Here is a 7,059-nt window from a genome sequence, read left to right as displayed (position 1 = left end):
TCTCCATGCTTCACATCGATCACCGCTCCCGCGGTTTGCAAGAAAGGTCTTCCTAAGATAATAGGAATGTTGGAGTCTTCTTCCATGTCAACAATAACGAAATCCACCGGGATGAAGAATTTTCCAATTCTCACGGGAACATCTTCCCATACCCCTAAAGGTGTCTTTGTTGATCTATTCGCCATTTGAAGCGTGACGTTGGTGCATTTGAGTTCTCCCATTCCTAGCCTCTTGCTAACCGAATATGGCATGACACTAACACTTGCCCCAAGGTCACATAAAGCTTTGTTGATTGTAGTGTCACCAATAGTGCATGGAATGGAGAAACTTCCCGGATCCTTAAGCTTTGGAGGTGAACTCCCTTGAAGGATGGCACTACTCACCTTAGTGAAGGCAATAGTCTCAAGCTTCCGAATTGATTTCTTCTTTGTAAGGATATCCTTCATGTACTTTGCATAGGCCGGAACGTGATTGATCAATTCCGTGAAAGGAATCGAGACTTCTAAATTCTTCACAATTTCCATGAATTTTCCAAGTTGGTCATCAAACTTAGGCTTAGCTTGACGACTCGGGAATAGAAGTCTAATCACGATGGGCTCCTTCTCTTTGGCCTTTTTTTCACTTTTCTTTGAAACTTCTTGATTTGCGGGTTCTTCTTCCTTAGAGTTTTGCACAACTCTTTCCTTGTCACTAGCTTCCACAACTTCATCCTCAACTTGCTTCTTTGGCCCTTCATATCTTGTACCACTCCTCAAGTGGATGACACTAACCGTTTCATGTCTTGGGGGATTACTTTGAGATGGTAATTGCCCCTTTTGTCTTTGAGAGCTTGAAGATGCTAGTTGGGTCATTTGGGTTTCCAAGATTTTCGTGTGGGCTAGGATGTTGTTGATGGTGATGTCTTTTGCTTGGCTATCTTTTTGCATTTGAGTGAAAAATTCTTGTTGATTCTTTTGCATTTGGAGGACCGCTTTTTGGACATCAAAACCTTGGTCATTTTGTTGATTGTATGGAGTTTGATTTGATAACCTTGGTTTTGGTTGTAAAAGGGTCTTTGATTTTGGTTTCTCATGGGAGGTGGGGTGTACGTTGGTTGAGGGTTTTGAACATTTTGGCTTTTGTATGAGAGATTTGGGTGGAATTTGGTTTTTTCATTGTAATAGTTGGAATAAGGGGTACCACTTATGTATGCTTGAAAAGCATTCACTTGCTCATTTGTTCCCCTACATTCACTTTGGTCATGTCCCAAAGTTCCACAATTCTCACATATCCCACTTGGGATTGATGAAGATGCCACCATGGCATTAACATGTTGGTTTGGTGATTTTGAGGCTTCTTCAAGCTTAGCCATAGCCTTCTCAAACTTCAAGTTGATGGTATCAATATGAGCACTAAGTTGAGCACCCAATTGAGTGATAGAGTCCACTTCATGCTTTCCTCCTCTAGTAGCCTTGCGAGGTCTACTATATTGTGAATTATGAACCGCCATTTCCTCAATCTTGTTCCAAGTTTGATTATCGTCAATTTCGGTGAACATACCATTTAATCCCATGTTGAGAATGTTTCGGGAGTCTTCATAAAGACCATTCCAAAATTGTTGTACCAAGAACCACTCGCTGAGTCCATGATAAGGACATGAGCGACAAGTTCCTTTGAATCGCTCCCAAGCTTCATACAAAGATTCTTCGTCCCTTTGCTTAAAACCCATAATTTGAGCTCTTAGCATGTTAGTCTTTTCCTAAGGGTAGAATTTTTTGTAGAAATCTAGAGCCAACTTCTTCCAAGAGTCAATTTCAAGAGTAGCCTTATCAAGTCTCTTCAACCATTGTTTCGCGGTACCAATTAGAGAAAAAGGAAATAAGACCCATCGAATTTGGTCTTGAGTCACTCCGGTTTGTGAAATCGCATCACAATAGTCACAAAAAGTCTCCATGTGAGAATGAGGGTCTTCACTAGGCATCCTCCCAAATTGGCTTCTTTCGACTAATTGGATAAATGCGGATTTTGCAATGAAATTTTCGGTTAAGTGTTGTGGTGTGGGAGTTCCATTGGGTAGGTTCTCCTCGGTTGGTATGGAATGTGATGAAAACTTAGGCATTGTGGGTTGATTTTGTGGTTGATTTTGTGTTGGGTTCTCCTCACCTTCTCTTGCAAAAGGGTTGATAAACTCAATAGTATTTGGTTGAATATCTACAACCTCACCAATACCTCTCAAAGTGTTTCTAGCAAGTCTTCTATTGGTTGTCAAAGTCCTTTCAATTTTGTGATCAATAGGTAACATGTTACCTTGTGATCTTCTAGACATGCAAAATATCAAACAACTCGAAAACAATTAGAACAAACCTTGAGGAGTTTTACTTCCCCAAGGCAAAGAAAGACACAACTAATAACAATCAAAGAAAATCAAATCAAGTTAACACCGTCCCCGGCAACGACGCCATTTTTGGTCGGTCCGCTTTGAGCTCAGATTTCGGTTACTTGTCGTTAGGAGCACCTAGACCAAAACAATATTTATAACTTCACAAACAACTATACTATTAGTAAAGAGGCAAGTAAAGGTCGGATCCCAAGGAACGGGTATTGATGTAGGATTTTCGATTGCAACTAGTGGTGTCTAGGGGTGTCACAATTTGAGTTGAGATAAGAAGATCAATAAACTAAATAACAATAAAAGTAAAAAAGCAAGACGACTAATATGAGATGTAAATAATTGATTAAAAGCACTAGGGTGTCATGGGTTCATAGGGGATTCATGGGAATTGATCATACAAACATATTGTCAAATTATAAGCAAGCAATTATTGTTGTGATAGGATCGAGTTGGTTTATATCTTACAATCCTAGGAAGATTTGGGTCCCGGAGCCGAATCAATTAGATTGTACAACACCTACAAGTCGACTTAATCCTCCCTACTCAACTATATACATGGTCTAATGAGACTCGAGTTGGTTTATGTCTTATAAGTCTCATCGAAAAGGTAAGTGATGGGTAAAAAAATGCAAGGATTCATAGGGTCGCATTTCATCGAACATAACATGTGCATAAGTTGAGATCACAACAAGCAAGCAAATAAATTATGTGAACATATTAGATTAAGCATGAATCATCCCCCATGTTGGTTTCCCCTAATTCCCCATTAACCCTAGTTAAGGAAACTACTCACTCATTATCAAGTTTAACATGTTAACAAGGTTGTCAATCGTATTAACAAAGCAAAACAAGATGAATAAATGAAGATGATTAACAATAATTAAAAAGGGATTAAGAGAATTATTCCTAATGATGATTCCAAAATAATAATGCAAAGAATAATAGAAGTACTTGATGATTGATGGAAGGTTGTCAATCTCCCAATAAACCCAAATAATCTTCAATTACCCAAAATAAAAGATGAACAATAGAGAAATTAAGGAAATGAGATTTGTATTAATGCTTGATTAAAAGTTGATTACAAGATTAAAGAGAGATTAGAATAATATAAACTACACTAAAGATTGATAAGAAGAACATGATAATCTAATTAGACTAATGGGGTATTTATAGTGGGGATTAGGTGCACAAATTAGGGTTACTAAGGGCTTAAATGACGATTAAGTCCTTGAGGAATCACTCCTCTCAAGAAAAGATGCGGGTCTCCTTTTAGCTAGTCTTTCAAAAATATGCGCATCTCGAATGGAGAAAGAAGAGGACGTGTTGCACTTGAGGACAATCCGAGCGTCTAAAAGGTCGGGACGAGCGGATTGTGTAGGCGGTGGACGAGCGGCCTGGCAACTTGGACGCTCAGATTGTGGAGCTTATAGACGAGCGTCCCGATAGGTGTGACGCTCGGATCCTAGTCCAGCGTGCCATTTCTTCTTTTCTTCTTTTCTTCTTCCAACAATCCTCCGGGATTTTGTCGGAGATGTAGGGATCTTCTTCATCATTGCCCATCTACTACATTATGTACAAAGGCCTTCTAGTCTTGTCTTCTCTTTGATGCTTGGTCATTAGATTCGATTAATTTAGCTCTATTTTGCCATTAAAATGCAAGGTTTGCACTCCTCTCCTACCAAGGAAACAAAACCTCAAAGAATATGCAAAACAAAGGACTAAAGATAGTAAATGACCCAAATATGCACTAAAAAGCATAGGAACGAGGCTAATTTCAGGACTAAATATGCTCAAATATTGATCACATCAGGATGTTGTGTACTAATACGGATTGCTCATGAGTAAGTTCCTTGTTGGCTAGAGCGGCCTCAAGAAGATCCACTTCTAATTCCCAATGCGTATTTTTGGCCTCACTTGCTTCTAAGGCTTCCAATGCTTGCATGGGGTCTTTGAAGAAAGGTATACTCAATTGATCCTCAACAAAACAATCTATAATATCCATCTTGCAAAATGCATTAAGAGAAAAAGATAAGAAGTACCTTGAGGAGTTTTACTTCCCCAAGGCAAAGAAAGACACAACTAAAAACAATCAAAGAAAATCAAATCAAGTTAACACCGTCCCCGGCAACGGCGCCATTTTTGGTTCGTCGGTTTTGTTACTCGTCGTCAAAAGTTACCTAGACTAAAACAATATTTATAACTTCATAAACTACTCTACTATTAGTAAAGAGGTAAGTAAAGGTCGGATCCCAAGGGACGGGTATTGATGTAGGATTTTCGATTGCAAATGGTTGTGTCTAAGGGTGTCACAATTTGGGTTGAGGTAGGATATCAACTAAACTAATCAACAATAAAAATAAAGCAATAAAAGCAAGCAAGATGATTAAGATGTAAACAAATGATTAAAAGCACTAGGGTGTCATGAGTTCATAGGGGATACATGGGAATTGATCATACAAACATATTCTCAAATTATAAGCAAGCAATTATTGTTGTGATAGGATCGAGTTGGTTTATATCTTAAAATCCTAGGAAGGTTTGGCTCCCGGAGCCGAATCGATTAGATTGTACAACACCTACAAGTCGACTTAATCTTCCCTACTCAACTATATGCATGGTCTAATGAGACTCGAGTTGGTTTATGTCTTACAAGTCTCATTAAATAGGTAAGTGATGGGTAAAAAATGCAAGGATTCATAGGTTCACATTTCATCAGACATAACATGTGCATGAGTTGAGATCACAACAAGCAAGCAAATAAATTATGTGAACATATTAGATTAAGCATGAATCATCCCCCACGTTGGTTTCCCTTAATTACCCATTAACCCTAGTTAAGAGACTACTCGCTCATTATCAAGTTTAACATGCTAACAAGGTTGTCAATCATATTAACAAGGCAAAACATGATGAATGAATGTAAATGATTAACAATAATTAAAACAAGGATTAATAGAGAATTATACCTAAAGATTATTCCAAAATAATAAGCAAAGAATAATAGAAGTACTTGATGATTGATGGGAGGTTCTCAATCTCCCAATAATACCCAAATAATCTTCAATTACCCAAAATAAATGATGAACAATAGAGAAATTAAGAAAATGAGATTTGTATTAAAGCTTAATTAAGAGTTGATTACAAGATTAAGATGAGATTAAAATTGGATTAGAATAACCTAAAGAGAGCCTCTTAATCTAATTAGTACAATCGGGTATTTATACTAAGGATTAGGGACATAAATTAGGGTTACTAAGGGCTTAATTGACGATTATGTCCCTTAAGAAAAGTTGAGGAAGTGCTCTTATCGAGGGAGATGCGCATATCCGTTTTGGTGGTCTTTATAGAATACGCTCGTCCCGAGCAGCTTGGCTGAGGGACGGCTTGTACTGGAGAGGAATCCGAGCGGATTTGAGGTCGGGACGCTCGGATCACAAGGCCTCAAGACGAGCGTCTTGATCACGGGACGCTCGGACTGTAGCAGGGTGACGCTCGTCCTGGGCACTGCGACGCTCGGATTGCTGGGCAGTCACTTCTTCTTCTTTTCTTTCTTCAACAATCCTCAAGGATCTTGTTGGAGATGCGGATCTTTTCATCATTGCCCATTTACTTCATTATTTACATAGGCCTTCTAGTCTTGTTTTCCCTTTGATGCTAGGTCATTAGATTCGATCAATTTAGCTCCATTTTGCCATGCAAATGCAAGGTTCTTACTCCTTTCCTACCAAGGGATCAAAACCTCAAAGAATATGCAAAACGAAAGACTAAAGATAGTAAATGACCTAATTATGCACTAAAAAGCATAGGAACGAGGCTAATTCGGGGACTAAATGTGCTCTAAAATGAGTCACATCACGGGGCTAGCCCACCCTGGTCGGGGTTGACTAGTTTTAGCAATTTTGACTTTCTTACTCCGTAATGTTTTAGCTTCTCCGTTTTTAAAAGTTACGACCCCGAACGGGGTTTCTTGCACGAAGAAGCGTGAATATCCTCCTTGAGCCTCCTTTTCTTCCTTTTTCAACTATAAATCACAAAACAAAACACTCTCAAGTCTAATAATTTAATTTCTAAATCTACGAAAACATTAAATTGCGGAAAATTAAAATAAAAACAAATAAAAATTTGGGTTGCCTCCCAAGAAGCGCTGGTTTAACATCCCGCACGACATAAGAAGCTTATTTGATCAATTACCGTCCTTGAGCTTGCGACCTTCTGAGCTTCCTTTCATAGCTCCTTTCACGTTCCGCATCCATTTTAAGCTCATCCAAGAAAACTCCCCTTTCCTTTTGGCACTCTATGCATTAGTGGCCTTAGAATCGTCACCTACAAAACAATCAACACCAATATCTTCCTCCAAAGGATCCATCAGTAAGGATCGAGGTATAGTAGAGGCATTAGGAGAGTCTACAGTGCTAAATAAATAACAAGACTCTTGCAACATTAGGCTTATAATGGTGTTGTTTTTACTAAAGGTAATCCGGTCATTGCCTACTTCCAAAGTCAACATCCCATTTTTCTCATCTATTAACGCGCCCGCGGTGTGCAAAAATGGCCTACCTGTAGATACCCAGTATCTGGTGAGACTCCAACAAATGTCCGATGATTATCGGACTATAACATGGTTAGGAATTGCAGCGTTTGATCGACAGTTTGTGTACAACTTTACGTCGGAAAACTTAAAACGATTT

General features: G+C 38.7%; 1 non-coding gene across 1 annotated transcript; it reads left to right on the top strand.

Moving 5' to 3' along the window:
• The first annotated feature begins 1,619 nt into the window (after positions 1-1,619).
• Positions 1,620-1,726, top strand: LOC141650025 (small nucleolar RNA R71). Its single transcript, XR_012546089.1, has one exon. It is a non-coding gene; the product is annotated as a small nucleolar RNA R71 (small nucleolar RNA).
• Positions 1,727-7,059: the final 5,333 nt, after the last annotated feature.

Source organism: Silene latifolia, chromosome 3 (assembly GCF_048544455.1).
Source record: "Silene latifolia isolate original U9 population chromosome 3, ASM4854445v1, whole genome shotgun sequence".
Taxonomy (NCBI): domain Eukaryota; kingdom Viridiplantae; phylum Streptophyta; class Magnoliopsida; order Caryophyllales; family Caryophyllaceae; genus Silene; species Silene latifolia.
This window is presented reverse-complemented; position numbering and strand designations above follow the sequence as displayed.